We start from the raw sequence: 22,188 nt of genomic DNA, 5'->3' as shown, positions 1-22,188 counted from the left end.
ATGAAATGGCACGTAAAAGTAAATGAAAAATGCACAATCTATAATAGATCTACCTTTGTGCTGGCCTAGGGAGTGATGAGTAAGTGAAAGTGAGAGAGGTTGTTGCAGATGTATGACAACTCCAGATAACAGGGGAAGACATGAGGGTCTTGTTTTTTTCTTTCTCTTGAACTTATATCATATTCTACTATTTTTCCTTACACAAGCACAGCATTGATAGTGAGGACCATAAACATATTTTCAAAATATTACCTCATGCACATTAAGAATGAATGGGAGGAGGTGTGACAGGCATGACAAGGCCAATGCTGCTTTATCTCAAGAAAAGAGGAAAGTACATGGAAGTCCTGTCTGTTGGCATCACATTCTACTCATATTTCTCACCTAATCATAACAATGGTGACTAAAACACACGCATGTAGAAATACTACATTTTGCACATTAGATGACACACATGGATCTCCATGGTGTAGCAGTTAGTGTTACTGACTGTCACACAAGCATGAGCCACCTGGGATCAAAACCTGCACAGGGTCTAGTCGATTGAATGGGTACCTGATAAGCTAGAAAGATGTGTGCGTGCGTGCGTGCGTGCACACGTGCATGTGAGTGTGCATACACACATGTGCTTCTGTATCAGTAAATACATGGTACACATAAACAAGGAAAAGGACTGGAGACAACACAAAACACAAATAGCAATCACAAATACCAATCAATATGTACGACCTCAAATGACACCTTAAAGTCAAAATATACTTGGAAATATTTCAGCTCTTTACTTTCATCTGCTGTCAAATTCCTCCATCATTATCTGCAGGATTACAGAAAAAGAAGAAATGGTACAGTAGATATGTGATCTCTTGGCATAAGGATGATGGAGATGGAGGTAGAGAAGTCCTGTGCTAGCTCCCATCCCCTTTATTCCTGCTAAAATCAGTGTCACTTATTTCTTCACATTTCAAATGTTACTCTTCTTCACTTTCCTCATTATATAATATACATCATACATGTTCATCCTCATTGCTTGGATAATCCAACAATCTATGCATTTTTCATGGGATCCAAAGACACAAGACCTAAGAGGTGACTGTAGGGGCACTGAGATCTGAATTTTTTCAGCACCTGTATGGTGATGAAAGAGACCTGTAGAGGTTACTAATGGTACAATCAGTCTGTAGATATGCAAACAGAGCAGCCAAACCTGGTTAGATAGCCATGAGGATGATGATGACTCCCATTTAAGGTTAATAATGATCAAAATAAATGGTATGAAAATGAATAAAACAACAGGTCCTTAAAAATTCTATCTAAGGGCAATGAAAGAGGCAAAAAGGGATATAGTTACGCCCTTGACTGCCCTTTTCAATATGTACCTTAATATGGAAAGATTTTCAAATGACCAGAAGTTTGCCATTGTAACAGTGATATTCATTATTATTATTATTATTATTATTATTATTATTATTATAATTATTATTATTATTATTATTATTATTATTATTATCATTATTATTATTTATCCCTGGGGATAGGGGAGAAAGAATACTTCCCACGTATTCCCTGCGTGTCGTAGAAGGCGACTAAAGGGGGAGGGAGCGGGGGGCTGGAAATCCTCCCCTTTCGCTTTTTTTTTTAATTTTCCAAAAGAGGGAACAGAGAGGGGGGCCGGGTGAGAATGTTCCCTCCGGGGCCCGGTCCTCTGTTCTCGGCGCTACCTTGCTAATGCGGGAAATGGCGAATAGTATGAAAAAAAAAAAAAAAAATTATTATTATTATTATAATTCAGAAGTGGTAGAGGATGTGTGGATTAGGTGTTTGCTTTGAAGAACGTATGTGAGAAATACTTAGAAAAGCAAATGGATTTGTGTGTAGCATTTAGGGATCTGGAGAAGGCATATGATAGAGTTGATAGAGATGCTCTGTGGAAGGTACTAAGAATATATGGTGTGGGAGGCAAGTTGCTAGAAGCAGTGAAGAGTTTTCTCTTCCCCTTTCCACTTCTCCTCGTTCCCTCCACCTCCGACACATATATCCTCATGGTCACTCTTTCCTCACTCATTCTCTCCATGTGACAAAACCATTTCAAAACACTCCCTTCTGCTCTCTCAACCACACTCTTTTTATTACCACACATCTCTCTTACCCTTACATTACTTACTCGATCAAACCACCTCACACCACATATTGTCCTCAAACATCTCATTTCCAGCACATCCACCCTCCTGCGCACAACTCTATCCATAGCCCACGCCTCGCAACCATACAACATTGTTGGAACCACTATTCCTTCTAACATAACCATTTTTGCTTTCCCAGATAATGTTCTCGACTTCCACACATTCTTCAACGCTCCCAAAATTTTCACCCCCTCCCCCACCCTATGATTCACTTACGCTTCCATGATTCCATCTGCTGCCAAATCCATTCCCAGATATCTAAAACACTTCACTTCCTCCAGCTTTTCTCCATTCAAACTTACCTCCCAGTTGACTTGACCCTCAACCCTACTGTACCTAATAACCTTGCTCTTATTCACATTTACTCTCAACTTTCTTCTTTCACACACTTTTCCAAACTCAGTCACCAGCTTCTGCAGTTTCTCACATGAATCAGCCACCAGCGCTGTAACATCAGCGAACAATAACTGACTCACTTCCCAAGCTCTCTCATCCACAACAGAGTGCATACTTGCCCCTCTTTCCAAAACTCTTGCATTCACCTCCCTAACAACCCCATCCATAAACAAATTAAACAACCATGGAGACATCACACACCCCTGCTGCAAACATACATTCACTGAGAACCAATCACTTTCCTCTCTTCCTACACGTACACATGCCTTACATCCTCGATAAAAACTTTTCACTGTTTCTAACAACTTGCCTCCCACACCATACATTCTTAATACCTTCCACAGAGCATCTCTATAAACTCTATCATATGCCTTCTCCAGGTCCATAAATGCTACATAAAAATCCATTTGCTTTTCTAAGTATTTTTCACATACATTCTTCAAAGCAAACACCTGATCCACACATCCTCTACCACTTCTGAAACCACACTGCTCTTCCCCAATCTGATGCTCTGTATATGCCTTCACCCTCTCAATCAATACCCTCCCATATAATTTACCAGGAATACTCAACAAACTTATACCTCTGTAATTTGAGCACTAACCTTTGTCCCCTTTGGCTTTGTACAATGGCACTATGCAAGCATTCCGCCAATCCTCAGTCACCTCACCATGAGTCATACATACATTAAATAACCTTATCAACCAGTCAACAATACAGTCACCCCTTGTTTTAATAAATTCCACTGCAATACCATCCAACCCCGCTGCCTTGCCGGCTTTCATCTTCCACAAAGATTTCACTACCTCTTCTCTGTTTACCAAATCATCCTCCCTAACCCTCTCACTTTGCACACCACCTCGACCAAAACACCCTATATCTGCCACTCTACCATCAAACACATTCAACAAACCTTCAAAATATTCACTCCATCTCCTTCTCACATCACCACTACTTGTTATCACCTCCCCATTAGCCCCCTTCACTGGAGTTCCCATTTGTTCCCTTGTCTTATGCACTTTATTTACCTCCTTCCAAAACATCTTTTTATTCTTCCTAAAATTTAATGGTACTCTCTCACCCCAACTCTCATTTGCCCTCTTTTTTACCTCTTGCACCTTTCTCTTGACCTCCTGCCTCTTTCTTTTATACATCTCCCACTCATTTGCATTTTTTCCCTGCAAAAATCGTCCAAATGCCTCTCTTTCACTAATAATCTTACTTTTTCATCCCACCACTTACTACCCTTTCTAATCTGCCCACCTCCCACGCTTCTCATGCCACAAGCATCTTTTGCGCAAGCCATCACTACTTCCCTAAATACATCCCATTCCTCCCCCACTCCCCTTACCTCCTTTGTTCTCATCTTTTTCCATTCTGTACTCAGTCTCTCCTGGTACTTCCTCACACAAGTCTCCTTCCCAAGCTCACTTACTCTCACCACTCTCTTTACCCCAACATTCTCTATTCTTTTCTGAAAACCTCTACAAATCCTCACCTTTGCCTCCACAAGATAATGATCAGACATTTCCTCCAGTTGCACCTCTCAGCACATTAACATCCAAAAGTCTCTCTTTCCCGCGCCCATCAATTAACACGTAATCCAATAACGCTCTCTGGCCATCCCTCCTACTTACATATGTATACTTATGTATATCTCTTTTTAAATCAGGTATTCCCAATCACCAGTCCTTTTTCAGCACATAAATCTACAAGCTCTTCACCATTTCCATTTACAACACTGAACATCCCATGTATACCAATTATTCCCTCAACTGCCATATCACTCACCTTTGCATTCAAATCACCCATCACTATAACCCAGTCTTGTGCATTAAAACCACTAACACACTCATTCAGCTGCTCCCAAAATACTTGCCTTTTATGATCTTTCTTCTCATGCCCAGGTGCATATGCACCAATAATCACCCATCTCTCGCCATCAACTTTCAGTTTTACCCATATCAATCTAGAGTTATTATTATTTATTTATTTTATTTATTTTGCTTTGTCATTGTCTCCCGCATTTGCGAGGTAGCGCAAGGAAACAGAAGAAAGAAATGGCCCAACCCACCCCCATACACATGTATATACACACACGTCCACACACGCAAATATACATACCTATACATCTCAATGTACACATATATATACACACACAGACACATACATATATACCCATGCACACAATTCACACTGTCTGCCTTTATTCATTCCCATCGCCACCTCGCCACACATGGAATACCATCCCCCTCCCCCCTCATGTGTGTCAGGTAGCGCTAGGAAAAGATAACAAGGCCCCATTCGTTCACACTCAATCTCCAGCTATCATGCAATAATGCCCGAAACCACAGCTCCCTTTCCACATCCAGGCCGCCTCACACAACTTTCCATGGTTTACCCCAGACGCTTCACATGCCCTGATTCAATCCACTGACAGCACGTCAACCCCGGTATACCACATCGATCCAATTCACTCTATTCCTTGCCCGCCTTTCACCCTCCTGCATGTTCAGGCACCGATCACTCAAAATCTTTTTCACTTCATCTTTCCACCTCCAATTTGGTCTCCCACTTCTCCTCGTTCCCTCCACCTCCGACACATATATCCTATTGGTCAATCTTTCCTCACTCATTTTCTCCATGTACCCAAACCATTTCAAAACACCCTCTTCTGCTCTCTCAACCACGCTCTTTTTATTTCCACACATCTCTCTTACCCTTACATTACTTACTCGATCAAACCACCTCACACCACACATTGTCCTCAAACATCTCATTTCCAGCACATCCACCCTCCTGCGCACAACTCTATCCATAGCCCACGCCTCGCAACCATACAACATTGTTGGAACCACTATTCCTTCTAACATAACCATTTTTGCTTTCCCAGATAATGTTCTCGACTTCCACACATTCTTCAACGCTCCCAAAATTTTCGCCCCCTCCCCCACCCTATGATTCACTTACGCTTCCATGATTCCATCTGCTGCCAAATCCATTCCCAGATATCTAAAACACTTCACTTCCTCCAGCTTTTCTCCATTCAAACTTACCTCCCAGTTGACTTGACCCTCAACCCTACTGTACCTAATAACCTTGCTCTTATTCACATTTACTCTCAACTTTCTTCTTTCACACACTTTTCCAAACTCAGTCACCAGCTTCTGCAGTTTCTCACATGAATCAGCCACCAGCGCTGTAACATCAGCGAACAATAACTGACTCACTTCCCAAGCTCTCTCATCCACAACAGAGTGCATACTTGCCCCTCTTTCCAAAACTCTTGCATTCACCTCCCTAACAACCCCATCCATAAACAAATTAAACAACCATGGAGACATCACACACCCCTGCTGCAAACATACATTCACTGAGAACCAATCACTTTCCTCTCTTCCTACACGTACACATGCCTTACATCCTCGATAAAAACTTTTCACTGTTTCTAACAACTTGCCTCCCACACCATACATTCTTAATACCTTCCACAGAGCATCTCTATAAACTCTATCATATGCCTTCTCCAGGTCCATAAATGCTACATAAAAATCCATTTGCTTTTCTAAGTATTTTTCACATACATTCTTCAAAGCAAACACCTGATCCACACATCCTCTACCACTTCTGAAACCACACTGCTCTTCCCCAATCTGATGCTCTGTATATGCCTTCACCCTCTCAATCAATACCCTCCCATATAATTTACCAGGAATACTCAACAAACTTATACCTCTGTAATTTGAGCACTAACCTTTGTCCCCTTTGGCTTTGTACAATGGCACTATGCAAGCATTCCGCCAATCCTCAGTCACCTCACCATGAGTCATACATACATTAAATAACCTTATCAACCAGTCAACAATACAGTCACCCCTTGTTTTAATAAATTCCACTGCAATACCATCCAACCCCGCTGCCTTGCCGGCTTTCATCTTCCACAAAGATTTCACTACCTCTTCTCTGTTTACCAAATCATCCTCCCTAACCCTCTCACTTTGCACACCACCTCGACCAAAACACCCTATATCTGCCACTCTACCATCAAACACATTCAACAAACCTTCAAAATATTCACTCCATCTCCTTCTCACATCACCACTACTTGTTATCACCTCCCCATTAGCCCCCTTCACTGGAGTTCCCATTTGTTCCCTTGTCTTATGCACTTTATTTACCTCCTTCCAAAACATCTTTTTATTCTTCCTAAAATTTAATGGTACTCTCTCACCCCAACTCTCATTTGCCCTCTTTTTTACCTCTTGCACCTTTCTCTTGACCTCCTGCCTCTTTCTTTTATACATCTCCCACTCATTTGCATTTTTTCCCTGCAAAAATCGTCCAAATGCCTCTCTTTCACTAATAATCTTACTTTTTCATCCCACCACTTACTACCCTTTCTAATCTGCCCACCTCCCACGCTTCTCATGCCACAAGCATCTTTTGCGCAAGCCATCACTACTTCCCTAAATACATCCCATTCCTCCCCCACTCCCCTTACCTCCTTTGTTCTCATCTTTTTCCATTCTGTACTCAGTCTCTCCTGGTACTTCCTCACACAAGTCTCCTTCCCAAGCTCACTTACTCTCACCACTCTCTTTACCCCAACATTCTCTATTCTTTTCTGAAAACCTCTACAAATCCTCACCTTTGCCTCCACAAGATAATGATCAGACATTTCCTCCAGTTGCACCTCTCAGCACATTAACATCCAAAAGTCTCTCTTTCCCGCGCCCATCAATTAACACGTAATCCAATAACGCTCTCTGGCCATCCCTCCTACTTACATATGTATACTTATGTATATCTCTTTTTAAATCAGGTATTCCCAATCACCAGTCCTTTTTCAGCACATAAATCTACAAGCTCTTCACCATTTCCATTTACAACACTGAACATCCCATGTATACCAATTATTCCCTCAACTGCCATATCACTCACCTTTGCATTCAAATCACCCATCACTATAACCCAGTCTTGTGCATTAAAACCACTAACACACTCATTCAGCTGCTCCCAAAATACTTGCCTTTTATGATCTTTCTTCTCATGCCCAGGTGCATATGCACCAATAATCACCCATCTCTCGCCATCAACTTTCAGTTTTACCCATATCAATCTAGAGTTATTATTATTTATTTATTTTATTTATTTTGCTTTGTCATTGTCTCCCGCATTTGCGAGGTAGCGCAAGGAAACAGAAGAAAGAAATGGCCCAACCCACCCCCATACACATGTATATACACACACGTCCACACACGCAAATATACATACCTATACATCTCAATGTACACATATATATACACACACAGACACATACATATATACCCATGCACACAATTCACACTGTCTGCCTTTATTCATTCCCATCGCCACCTCGCCACACATGGAATACCATCCCCCTCCCCCCTCATGTGTGTCAGGTAGCGCTAGGAAAAGATAACAAGGCCCCATTCGTTCACACTCAATCTCCAGCTATCATGCAATAATGCCCGAAACCACAGCTCCCTTTCCACATCCAGGCCGCCCCACACAACTTTCCATGGTTTACCCCAGACGCTTCACATGCCCTGATTCAATCCACTGACAGCACGTCAACCCCGGTATACCACATCGATCCAATTCACTCTATTCCTTGCCCGCCTTTCACCCTCCTGCATGTTCAGGCACCGATCACTCAAAATCTTTTTCACTTCATCTTTCCACCTCCAATTTGGTCTCCCACTTCTCCTCGTTCCCTCCACCTCCGACACATATATCCTATTGGTCAATCTTTCCTCACTCATTTTCTCCATGTACCCAAACCATTTCAAAACACCCTCTTCTGCTCTCTCAACCACGCTCTTTTTATTTCCACACATCTCTCTTACCCTTACATTACTTACTCGATCAAACCACCTCACACCACACATTGTCCTCAAACATCTCATTTCCAGCACATCCACCCTCCTGCGCACAACTCTATCCATAGCCCACGCCTCGCAACCATACAACATTGTTGGAACCACTATTCCTTCTAACATAACCATTTTTGCTTTCCCAGATAATGTTCTCGACTTCCACACATTCTTCAACGCTCCCAAAATTTTCGCCCCCTCCCCCACCCTATGATTCACTTACGCTTCCATGATTCCATCTGCTGCCAAATCCATTCCCAGATATCTAAAACACTTCACTTCCTCCAGCTTTTCTCCATTCAAACTTACCTCCCAGTTGACTTGACCCTCAACCCTACTGTACCTAATAACCTTGCTCTTATTCACATTTACTCTCAACTTTCTTCTTTCACACACTTTTCCAAACTCAGTCACCAGCTTCTGCAGTTTCTCACATGAATCAGCCACCAGCGCTGTAACATCAGCGAACAATAACTGACTCACTTCCCAAGCTCTCTCATCCACAACAGAGTGCATACTTGCCCCTCTTTCCAAAACTCTTGCATTCACCTCCCTAACAACCCCATCCATAAACAAATTAAACAACCATGGAGACATCACACACCCCTGCTGCAAACATACATTCACTGAGAACCAATCACTTTCCTCTCTTCCTACACGTACACATGCCTTACATCCTCGATAAAAACTTTTCACTGTTTCTAACTTGCCTCCCACACCATACATTCTTAATACCTTCCACAGAGCATCTCTATAAACTCTATCATATGCCTTCTCCAGATCCATAAATGCTACATAAAAATCCATTTGCTTTTCTAAGTATTTTTCACATACATTCTTCAAAGCAAACACCTGATCCACACATCCTCTACCACTTCTGAAACCACACTGCTCTTCCCCAATCTGATGCTCTGTATATGCCTTCACCCTCTCAATCAATACCCTCCCATATAATTTACCAGGAATACTCAACAAACTTATACCTCTGTAATTTGAGCACTAACCTTTGTCCCCTTTGGCTTTGTACAATGGCACTATGCAAGCATTCCGCCAATCCTCAGTCACCTCACCATGAGTCATACATACATTAAATAACCTTATCAACCAGTCAACAATACAGTCACCCCTTGTTTTAATAAATTCCACTGCAATACCATCCAACCCCGCTGCCTTGCCGGCTTTCATCTTCCACAAAGATTTCACTACCTCTTCTCTGTTTACCAAATCATCCTCCCTAACCCTCTCACTTTGCACACCACCTCGACCAAAACACCCTATATCTGCCACTCTACCATCAAACACATTCAACAAACCTTCAAAATATTCACTCCATCTCCTTCTCACATCACCACTACTTGTTATCACCTCCCCATTAGCCCCCTTCACTGGAGTTCCCATTTGTTCCCTTGTCTTATGCACTTTATTTACCTCCTTCCAAAACATCTTTTTATTCTTCCTAAAATTTAATGGTACTCTCTCACCCCAACTCTCATTTGCCCTCTTTTTTACCTCTTGCACCTTTCTCTTGACCTCCTGCCTCTTTCTTTTATACATCTCCCACTCATTTGCATTTTTTCCCTGCAAAAATCGTCCAAATGCCTCTCTTTCACTAATAATCTTACTTTTTCATCCCACCACTTACTACCCTTTCTAATCTGCCCACCTCCCACGCTTCTCATGCCACAAGCATCTTTTGCGCAAGCCATCACTACTTCCCTAAATACATCCCATTCCTCCCCCACTCCCCTTACCTCCTTTGTTCTCATCTTTTTCCATTCTGTACTCAGTCTCTCCTGGTACTTCCTCACACAAGTCTCCTTCCCAAGCTCACTTACTCTCACCACTCTCTTTACCCCAACATTCTCTATTCTTTTCTGAAAACCTCTACAAATCCTCACCTTTGCCTCCACAAGATAATGATCAGACATTTCCTCCAGTTGCACCTCTCAGCACATTAACATCCAAAAGTCTCTCTTTCCCGCGCCCATCAATTAACACGTAATCCAATAACGCTCTCTGGCCATCCCTCCTACTTACATATGTATACTTATGTATATCTCTTTTTAAATCAGGTATTCCCAATCACCAGTCCTTTTTCAGCACATAAATCTACAAGCTCTTCACCATTTCCATTTACAACACTGAACATCCCATGTATACCAATTATTCCCTCAACTGCCATATCACTCACCTTTGCATTCAAATCACCCATCACTATAACCCAGTCTTGTGCATTAAAACCACTAACACACTCATTCAGCTGCTCCCAAAATACTTGCCTTTTATGATCTTTCTTCTCATGCCCAGGTGCATATGCACCAATAATCACCCATCTCTCGCCATCAACTTTCAGTTTTACCCATATCAATCTAGAGTTATTATTATTTATTTATTTTATTTATTTTGCTTTGTCATTGTCTCCCGCATTTGCGAGGTAGCGCAAGGAAACAGAAGAAAGAAATGGCCCAACCCACCCCCATACACATGTATATACACACACGTCCACACACGCAAATATACATACCTATACATCTCAATGTACACATATATATACACACACAGACACATACATATATACCCATGCACACAATTCACACTGTCTGCCTTTATTCATTCCCATCGCCACCTCGCCACACATGGAATACCATCCCCCTCCCCCCTCATGTGTGTCAGGTAGCGCTAGGAAAAGATAACAAGGCCCCATTCGTTCACACTCAATCTCCAGCTATCATGCAATAATGCCCGAAACCACAGCTCCCTTTCCACATCCAGGCCGCCCCACACAACTTTCCATGGTTTACCCCAGACGCTTCACATGCCCTGATTCAATCCACTGACAGCACGTCAACCCCGGTATACCACATCGATCCAATTCACTCTATTCCTTGCCCGCCTTTCACCCTCCTGCATGTTCAGGCCCCGATCACTCAAAATCTTTTTCACTTCATCTTTCCACCTCCAATTTGGTCTCCCACTTCTCCTCGTTCCCTCCACCTCCGACACATATATCCTATTGGTCAATCTTTCCTCACTCATTTTCTCCATGTACCCAAACCATTTCAAAACACCCTCTTCTGCTCTCTCAACCACGCTCTTTTTATTTCCACACATCTCTCTTACCCTTACATTACTTACTCGATCAAACCACCTCACACCACACATTGTCCTCAAACATCTCATTTCCAGCACATCCACCCTCCTGCGCACAACTCTATCCATAGCCCACGCCTCGCAACCATACAACATTGTTGGAACCACTATTCCTTCAAACATACCCATTATTATTATTATCATTATCATTATTATTATTATTATTATTATTTTTTTTTTTTTTTTTCCAAAAGAAGGAACAGAGAAGAGGTCCAGGTGAGGATATTCCCTCAAAGGCCCAGTCCTCTGTTCTTAACGCTACCTCGCTATTGCGGGAAATAGCGAATAGTATGAAAAAAAAAAAAATTATTATTATTATTATTATTATTATCATTATTATTATTACTATTACTATTATTAAGAGTGAGTGCTCAAATTACAGAGGTATAAGTTTGTTGAGTATTCCTGGTAAATTATATGGGAGGGTATTGATTGAGAGGGTGAAGGCATGTACAGAGCATCAGATTGGGGAAGAGCAGTGTGGTTTCAGAAGTGGTAGAGGATGTGTGGATCAGGTGTTTGCTTTGAAGAATGTATGTGAGAAATACTTAGAAAAGCAAATGGATTTGTATGTAGCATTTATGGATCTGGAGAAGGCATATGATAGAGTTGATAGAGATGCTCTGTGGAAGGTATTAAGAATATATGGTGTGGGAGGAAAGTTGTTAGAAGCAGTGAAAAGTTTTTATCGAGGATGTAAGGCATGTGTGCGTGTAGGAAGATAGGAAAGTGATTGGTTCTCAGTGAATGTAGGTTTGCGGCAGGGGTGTGTGATGTCTCCATGGTTGTTTAATTTGTTTATGGATGGGGTTGTTAGGGAGGTAAATGCAAGAGTTTTGGAAAGAGGGGCAAGTATGAAGTCTGTTGGGGATGAGAGAGCTTGGGAAGTGAGTCAGTTGTTGTTCGCTGATGATACAGCGCTGGTGGCTGATTCATGTGAGAAACTGCAGAAGCTGGTGACTGAGTTTGGAAAAGTGTGTGGAAGAAGAAAGTTAAGAGTAAATGTGAATAAGAGCAAAGGTTATTAGGTACAGTAGGGTTGAGGGTCAAGTCAATTGGGGGGTGAGTTTGAATGGAGAAAAACTGGAGGAAGTGAAGTGTTTTAGATATCTGGGAGTGGATCTGGCAGCGGATGGAACCATGGAAGCGGAAGTGGATCATAGGGTGGGGGAGGGGGCGAAAATCCTGGGGGCCTTGAAGAATGTGTGGAAGTCGAGAACATTATCTCGGAAAGCAAAAATGGGTATGTTTGAAGGAATAGTGGTTCCAACAATGTTGTATGGTTGCGAGGCGTGGGCTATGGATAGAGTTGTGCGCAGGAGGATGGATGTGCTGGAAATGAGATGCTTGAGGACAATGTGTGGTGTGAGGTGGTTTGATCGAGTGAGTAACGTAAGGGTAAGAGAGATGTGTGGAAATAAAAAGAGCGTGGTTGAGAGAGCAGAAGAGGGTGTTTTGAAGTGGTTTGGGCACATGGAGATGATGAGTGAGGAAAGACTGACCAAGAGGATATATGTGTCGGAGGTGGAGGGAACAAGGAGAAGAGGGAGACCAAATTGGAGGTGGAAAGATGGAGTGAAAAAGATTTTGTGTGATAGGGGCCTGAACATGCAGGAGGGTGAAAGGAGGGCAAGGAATAGAGTGAATTGGAGCGATGTGGTATACCGGGGTTGACGTGCTGTCAGTGGATTGAAGCAAGGCATGTGAAGCGTCTGGGGTAAACCATGGAAAGCTGTGTAGGTATGTATATTTGCGTGTGTGGACATATGTATATACATGTGTATGGGGGGGGGTTGGGCCATTTCTTTCGTCTGTTTCCTTGCGCTACCTCGCAAACGCGGGAGACAGCGACAAAGTATAATAAAATAAATAAATTATTATTATTATCATTATTATTATTACTATTACTATTATTATTATTATCATTATTATTATTATTGATGCACGAGAATGGATTATAGTGATGGGTGATTTGAATGCAAAGGTGAGTAATGTGGCAGTTGAGGGAATAATTGGTCTACATGGGGTGTTGATTGTTGTAAAAGGAAATGGTGAAGAGCTTGTAGATTTGTGAGCTGAAAAAGGACTGGTGATTAGGAATACCTGGTTTAAAAAGAGAGATATACATAAGTATCCATATGTCAGTAGGAGAGATGGCCAGAAAGCATAATTGGATTACGTGTTAATTGACAGGCGCGTGAAAGAGAGACTTTTGGATGTTAATGTGCTGAGATGTGCAACTGGAGGGATGTCTGATCATTATCTTGTGGAGGTGAAGGTGAAGATTTGTACAGGTTTTCAGAAAAGAAGAATGTTGGGGTGAAGAGAGTGGTGAGAGTAAGTGAGCTTGGGAAGGAGACTTGGAATGCAAAAAGGTGAGAGAAAAGAAAGTAAGGGGAATGGGGGAGGAATGGGATGTATCTAAGGAAGCAGTGATGGCTTGCACAAAAGATTATTATGGCATGAGAAGCGTGGGAGGAGGGCAGATTAAAAAGGGTAATGAGTGGTGAGATGAAGAAGTAAGATTATTAGTGAAAGAGAAGAGAGAGGCATTTGGGCATTTTTGCAGGGAAATAATGCAAATGACTGGGAGATGTATAAAAAAAAAAAAAAAAGAGGCAGGAGGTCAAGAGAAAGGTGCATGAGGTGAAAAAGAGGGCAAATGAGAGTTGGGGTGAGAGAGTATCATTAAATTTTAGGGAGGATAAAAAGATGTTTTGGAAGGAGGTAATAAAGTGCACAAGAGAAGAGAACATCAGTGAAGGGGACTAATGGGGAGGTAATAACAAGTAGTGGTAATGTGAGGAGCTGGAGTGAGTATTTCAAAGGTTTCTTGAATGTGCTAGATGATAGAGTGGCAGATATAGGGTGTTTTGTCGAGATGGTGCGCAAAGTGAGAGGGTTAGGGAGAATGATTTGATAAACAGACAAGAGGTAGTAAAAGCTTTGCGGAAGATGAATGCCGGCAAGGCAGCAGGTTTCGATGGCAATGCAGTGGAATTTAGTAAAAAAAAGGGAGTGACTGTGTTGTTGACTGGTTGGTAAGGATATTTAATGTATGTATGACTCATGGTGAGGTGCTTGAGGATTGACGGGATGCATGCATAGTGCCATTGTACAAAAGCAAAGGGGATAAAGGTGAGTGTTCGAATTACAGAGGTATAAGTTTGTTGAGTATTCCTGGGAAATCATAAAGGAGGGTATTGATAGAGAGGGTGAAAGCATGTACAGAGCATCAGATTGGGGAAGAGCAGTGTGGTTTTAGAAGTGGTAGAGGATGTGTGGATCAGGTGTTTGCTTTGAAGAATGTATGTAAGAAATCTTAGAAAATCAAATGGATTTGTATGTAGCATTTATGGATCTGGAGATGGCATATGATAGAGTTGATAGAGACGCTCTGTGGAAGATATGAAGCATGTCGTTAGAAGCAGTGACAAGTTTTTATTGAGAATGTAAGGCATGTGTGCGAGTAAGAAGACAGGAAAGTGACTGGTTCTCAGTGAATGTAGGTTTGCGGCAGGGGTGCGTGATGTCTCCAAGGTTGTATAATTTTCTTATGGATGGGGTTGTTAGGGAGGTGAATGCAAGAGGTTTGGAGAGAGGAGCAAGTATGCAGTCTGTTGTGGATGAGAGGGCTTGGGAAGTGAGTCAGTTATTGTTCGCTGATGATACAGCGCCAGTGTCTGATTCAGGTGAGAAACTACAGAAGCTGGTGACTGAGTTTGGTAAAGTGTGTTAAAGAAGAAAGCTGAGAGTAAATGTGAATAAGAGCAAGGTTATTAGTTACAGTAGGGTTGAGGGACAAATGAATTGGAAGGTAAGTTTGAATGGAGAAAAATTTGAGGAAATGAAGTGTTTTAGATATCTGGGAGTGGATTTGGCAGCGGATGGAACCAAGGAAGTGAAAGTGAATCACAGAGTGGGGGAGGAGGCGAAAGTTCTGGGAGCCTTGAAAAATGTGTGGAAGTCGAGAACATTATCTCGCAGAGCAAAAATGGGCATGTTTGAAGGAATAGTGGTTCCAACAATGTTATAAGGCTGCAAGGCATGGGCTATAAATAGAGTTGTGCGGAGGAGGGTGGATGTGTTGGAAATGAGATGTTTAAGGACAATATGTGGTGTGAGGTTGTTTGATCAAGCAAATAATGAAAGGGTAAGAGAGATGCGTGGTAATAAAAAGAGTTTGGTTGAGAGAGCATAAGAGGTTGTTTTGAAATGGTTTGGTCACATGGAGAGAATGAGTGAGGAAAGATTGACAAAGAGGATATATGTGTCAGAGGTGGAGGGAACGAGAAGTGGGAGACCAAACTGGAGGTGGAGGGATGGAGTGAAAAAGATTTTGAGTGATCAGGGCCTGAACATGCAGGAGGGTGAAAGGTGAGCAAGGAATAGAGTGAATTTGAACGATGTGGTATACCAGGGTTGATGTGCTGTCAATGGATTAAACCAAGGCATGTAAAGTGTCTAGGGTAAACCATGGAAAGTTTTGTGGGGCCTGGATGTGGAAAGAGAACTGTGGTTTTGGTGGATTACATGACGGCTAGAGATTGAGTGTGAAAGATGTGGCCTTTGTTGTCTTTTACTAGCGGTACCTCACGTGTGTGCGGGGGGAGGGATATCATTTCATGTGTGGTGGGGTGGCAATGGGAATGAATAAAGGTAGCAAGTGTGAATTATGTACATGTTTATATGTATGTGTATATATACATATGTATACGTTGAAATGTATAGGTATGCATATTTGCATGTGTGGACATGTATGTAAATACATGTGTATGGGGTGGGTTGGGCCATTCTTTCGTCTGTTTCCTTGCGCAACCTCAATAAGGTGGGAGAGAGCGCCAAAGTATAATAAAAGTATACAAAATGATAATTACTATTATTATTATCATCCTTATTATTATCATTATTATCATTATTATCTATTTATCTATTCATCTATTATACTTTGTCGCTGTCTCCCACATAAGCGAGGCAGCGCAAGGAAAAGACGAAAGAATGGCTCAACCCACCAACATACACATGTATATACATATATGTCCAAACACGCACATATAAATACCTACACATTTCAACGTATACATATATATATACATACACAGACTTTATATTTCTTTTTTCTTTGTCGCTGTCTCCCGCGTTTGCGAGGTAGCGCAAGGAAACAGACGAAAGAAATGGCCCAACCCACCCCCATACACATATATATACATATGCCCACACACGCAAATATACATACCTACACAGCTTTCCATGGTTTACCCCAGACGCTTCACATGCCCTGATTCAATCCACTGACAGCATGTCAACCCCGGTATACCACATCGATCCAATTCACTCTATTCCTTGCCCTTCTTTCACCCTCCTGCATGTTCAGGCCCCGATCACACAAAATCTTTTTCACTCAATCTTTCCACCTCCAATTTGGTCTCCCACTTCTCCTCGTTCCCTCCACCTCCGACACATACATCCTCTTGGTCAATCTTTCCTCACTCATTCTCTCCATGTGCCCAAACCATTTCAAAACACCCTCTTCTGCTCTCTCAACCACGCTCTTTTTATTTCCACACATCTCTCTTACCCTTACGTTACTTACTCGATCAAACCACCTCACACCACACATTGTCCTCAAACATCTCATTTCCAGCACACCCATCCTCCTGCGCACAACTCTATCCATAGCCCACGCCTCGCAACCATACAACATTGTTGGAACCACCATTCCTTCAAACATACCCATTTTTGCTTTCTGAGATAATGTTCTCGACTTCCAAACATTCTTCAAGGCTCCCAGGATTTTCGCCCCCTCCCCATCCTATGATCCACTTCCGCTTCCATGGTTCCATCTGCTGCCAGATCCACTCCCAGATATCTAAAACACTTTACTTCCTCCAGTTTTGCTCCATTCAAACTTACCTCCCAATTGACTTGACCCTCAACCCTACTGTACCTAATAACCTTGCTCTTATTTACATTTACTCTCAACTTTCTTCTTTCACACACTTTACCAAACTCAGTCACCAGCTTCTGCAGTTTCTCACATGAATCAGCCACCAGTGCTGTATCATCAGCGAACAACAACTGACTCACTTCCCAAGCTCTCTCATCCACAACAGACTTCATACTTGCCCCTCTTTCCAAAACTCTTGCATTCACCTCCCTAACAACCCCATCCATAAACAAATTAAACAACCATGGAGACATCACACACCCCTGCTGCAAACCTACATTCACTGAGAACCAATCACTTTCCTCTCTTCCTACACGTACATATGCCTTACATCCTCGATAAAAACTTTTCACTGCTTCTAACAACTTGCCTCCCACACCATATATTCTTAATACCTTCCACAGAGCATCTCTATCAACTCTATCATATGCCTTCTCCAGATCCATAAATGCTACATACAAATCCATTTGCTTTTCTAAGTATTTCTCACATACATTCTTCAAAGCAAACACCTGATCCACACATCCTCTACCACTTCTGAAACCACACTGCTCTTCCCCAATCTACACAGACATATACATATATACACATATACATAATTCATAATGTCTAACCTTATTTTTTCCCGTCGTCACCCCGCCACATATGAAATGAAAACCCCCTCCCACGAATGTGTGAGGTAGCGCTAAGAAAAGACAACAAAGGCCACATTCGTTCACACTCAGTCTCTAGTTGTCATGTATAATGCACTGAAACCACAGCTTCCTTTCCACATCCAGGCCCCACACAACTTTCCATGGTTTACCCCAGACACTTCACATGCCCTGGTTCAATCCACTGACACCATGTCGATCCCGGTATACCACATCGTTCCAATTCACTCTATTCCTTGCACGCCTTTCATCCTCCTGCATGTTCAGGCCCCAATCACTCAAAATCTTTTTCACTCCATCTTTCCACCTCCAATCTGGTCTCCCACTTCTCCTCATTCCCTCCACTTCTGACACATATGTTCTCTTTGTCAATCTTTCCTCATTCATTCTCTCCATGTGACCAAACCATTTCAAACACCCTCTTCTGCTCTCTTAACCACACTCATTTTATTACCACACATCTCTCTTACCCTTTCATTACTTACTCGATCAAACCACCTCACACCAATTATTGTCCTCAAACATCTCATTTCCAGCACATCCACCCTCCTCTGCACAACTCTATAGCCCACGCCTTGCAACTATATAATATTGTTGGAACCACTATTCCTTCAAACATACCCATTTTTGCTTTCCAAGACAACGTTCTTGACTTCCACACATTTTTCCACACTCCCAGAACTTTCGCCCCCTCCCCCACCCTATGATTCACTTCCACTTCCATGGTTCCATCTGCTGCCAAATCCACTCCCAGACATCTAAAACACTTCACTTCCTCCAGTTTTTCTCCATTCAAACTTACCTCCCAACTGACTTGTCCCTCAACCCTACTGTACCTAATAACCTTGCTCTTATTCACATTTACTCTCAGCTTTCTTCTTTCACACACTTTACTAAACTCATTCACCAGTTTCTGCAGTTTCTCACATGAATTAACCACCAGCGCTGTATCATCAGCGAACAAAAACTGACTCACTTCCCAAGCTCTCTCTTTCACAACTGACTGCAAATTTGTGCCTCTTTCCAAAAATCTTTCATTCACCTCCCTAGCAACCCCATCCATAAACAAATTAAACAACTATAGAGACATCACGCACCCCTGCCATAAACCTGCATTCACATATACATACGTGTACATATGTGAGTAGGAGAGATGGTCAAAGGGCATTACTGAATTACATGTTAATTGATAGGCGTGTAAAAGAGAGACTTTTGGATGTAAATGTTCCGTGGAGGCAAAAGTGAAGATTTGAAGGGGTTTTCAGAGAAAGAGAGAATGTGGGGAAGAAGAAAGTGATGAGACTAAGTGAGCTTGGAAATAAGACTTGTGTGAGGAAGTACCAGGAGAGATTGAGTGTAGAATGGCAAAAGGTGAGAGTAAATGACATGAGGAGAGTGGGGAAGAAATGGGTTGTATTCAGGGAAGCGGTGTCAGCTAGTGCAAAAGATGCATGTGCCATGAGAAAGGTGGGAGGTAGGCAAATTAGAAAGGGTAGTGAGTGGTGGGATGAAGAAGTAAGGTTGTTAGTGAAATAGAAGAGAGAGGCGTTGGGATGATTTCTGCAGGGAAGTAGTGCGATTGACTGGGAGATTTATAAAAGAAAGCAGCAGGAGGTCAAGGGAAAGGTGCAAGAGGTGAAAAAGAGGGTAAATGAGAGTTGGGGTGAGAAAGTATCATTAAATTTTAGGGAGCGTAAAAAGAAGGTTCTGGGAGCACTGAAGAATGTGTGGAAGGCGAGAATGTTATCTTGGACAGCAAAAAAAGGTATGTTTGAAGGAATAGTGGTTCCAACAATGTTATATGGTTGCAAGGCATGAGCTATAGTGGTTGTGCAGAGGAGAGTGGATGTGTTGGAAATGAAATGTTTGAGGACAATATGTGGTGTGAGGTGATCGAGTAAGTAATGAAAGGGTAAGAGAGATGTAGTGAAAAAGATTTTGAGCAATCAGGGCCTGAATATACAGGAGGGTGAAAAGTGTGCAAGGAATAGAGTGAATTTTCGAATGATGTGGTCTCTCTTCCTGGTGCTGTCTTGCTGGAAGGGGGATGCTATTTCGGGTGTGGCAGGGTGGCAACAGGAATGGATGAAGGCAGCAAGTATGAATATGTCCATGTGTATATTGATAAATGTAAGTATATGTATATGTACATGTACGTTGAAATGTATAGGTGCGTGTGAGGGCGTTTATATATATACATGTGTACGTGTGTGGTTTGGGTAATTTTTTCGTTTGTTTCTCTGTGCTACGTGAGCTCACCAACATGGGAGATGGCAATTAAGTATAATCTTTTTCCATACTATCCGCCATTTCCCGCACTAGCGAGGTAGCATTAAGAACAGAGGATTAAGCCTTTGAGGAGATATCCTCACTTGGCCCCCTTCTTTATTCCTTCTTTTGGAAAATTAAAAATTAGAGGGGAGGATTTCCAGCCCCCCCCCTCTCCCTCCCATTTTAGTCACCTTCTACAACACACAGGGAATATGTGGGAAGTTTTCTTTCTCCCCTATCCCCAGGGATTAAATAAGCATAATAAAAAATAGGTATATGTATGTATATGGTGAAATGTATTTGTATGTATATATGCGTGTGTGGGCATTTATTTACGTGTGTATGTGGGTGGGTTGGGCTATTCCTCATCTGTTTCCCTGTCCTACCTCCCTAATGCAGGGGATGGCGGGTAAGTATAATAAATGAATAAATAAAAATAATGTTTTGGGAGGAGGTAAATAAAGTCTGTAAGGCAAGAGAACAAATGGGAACATCGGTGAAGGGGGCTCATGGGGAGGTAATAACAAGTAGTGATGAAGTGAAAAGGAGATGGAGTGAGTATTTTGAACGTCTGTTGAAGGTGTTTGGTGAGAGTAGCAGATACAGGGTGTTTTGGTTGGGGTGGTGTGCAAAGTGAGCGGGTTAGGAAGAATGATTTGGTAAACAGAGAAGAGTTAGCGAAAGCTTTGCAGAAGATAAAAACCAGTTAGGCAGCAGGTTTGGGTGGTACTGCAGTGGAACTTATAAAAAAAAAAGGGGGGGGAGGGTGACTGTGTTGTTGACTGGTTGGTAAGGATACTGAATGCATGTATGGATCATGGTGAAGTGCTTGAGGATTGATGGAATGCATGCATAATGTCAATGTACTGAGGCAAAAGGGATAAAGATGAGTGTTCCAATTACACAGGTATAAGTTTGTTGAGTACTCCTGGGAAATTATATGGGAGGATTTTGATTGAGAGGGTAAAGGCATATACAGAGCATCAGATTGGGGAAGAGCAATGAGCTTTCAGAAGTGGCTGAGGATGTATGGATCAGGTGTTTGCTCTGAAGAACGTAAGAGAGAAATACTTAGAAAAACAGATGAATTTGTATGTAACATTTATGGATATGGAGAAGGCATATGATATGGTTAACAGAGATGCTTTGTGGAAGGTTTTAAGAGTAAATGAAGTGGGAAGTAAGCTGCTAGAAGCAGAGAAAAGTTTTTATCAAGGATGTAAGGCATGTGCATGTGTAGGAAGGAAGGAAAGTGATTGGTTCCCAGTGAATGTTGGTTTGCGGCAGGGGTGCATGATGTCTCCATGGTTATTCAATTTATTTATGGATGGGGTCGTTAGGGAAGTGAATGCAAGAGTTTTGGAGAGAGGGGCAAGTATGCAGTCTGTTCTGGATGACAGAGTTTGGGAAGCATGTCAGTTTTTGTTCGCTGATGATGCAGTGCTGGTGGCTGATTTGGGTGAAAAACTGCAGAGGTTGGTGACTGAGTTTGGTAAAGTGTGTAAAAGAAGAAAGTTAAGAGTAAATGTGAATAACAGCAAGGTTATTAGGTTCAGTAGGGTTGAGGGGTACGTTGACTGGAAGGTACGTTTAAATAGAGAAAAACTGGATATCTGGGAGTGGATTTAGCAGCGGATGAAACCATGGAAGTGGAATTGAGTCACAAGGTGGGGGAGGGGGCGAAGATTCTGGAA

At 42.1% G+C, this 22,188-nt stretch overlaps 1 protein-coding gene across 14 annotated transcripts in view; it reads right to left on the bottom strand.

Annotated features, from left to right (window-relative positions):
- LOC139758191 (SWI/SNF-related matrix-associated actin-dependent regulator of chromatin subfamily E member 1-like) overlaps positions 1-22,188 on the bottom strand; it is a 924,800-nt gene that overhangs the window by 153,124 nt on the left and 749,488 nt on the right. The gene's annotated exons all lie outside the window — the stretch shown is intronic.

The sequence above is a fragment of the Panulirus ornatus genome, chromosome 29 (genome assembly GCF_036320965.1).
Source record: "Panulirus ornatus isolate Po-2019 chromosome 29, ASM3632096v1, whole genome shotgun sequence".
Taxonomy (NCBI): domain Eukaryota; kingdom Metazoa; phylum Arthropoda; class Malacostraca; order Decapoda; family Palinuridae; genus Panulirus; species Panulirus ornatus.
Note: the sequence above shows the minus strand (reverse complement) of the source record. Positions and strands in the feature narration are given on the sequence as shown.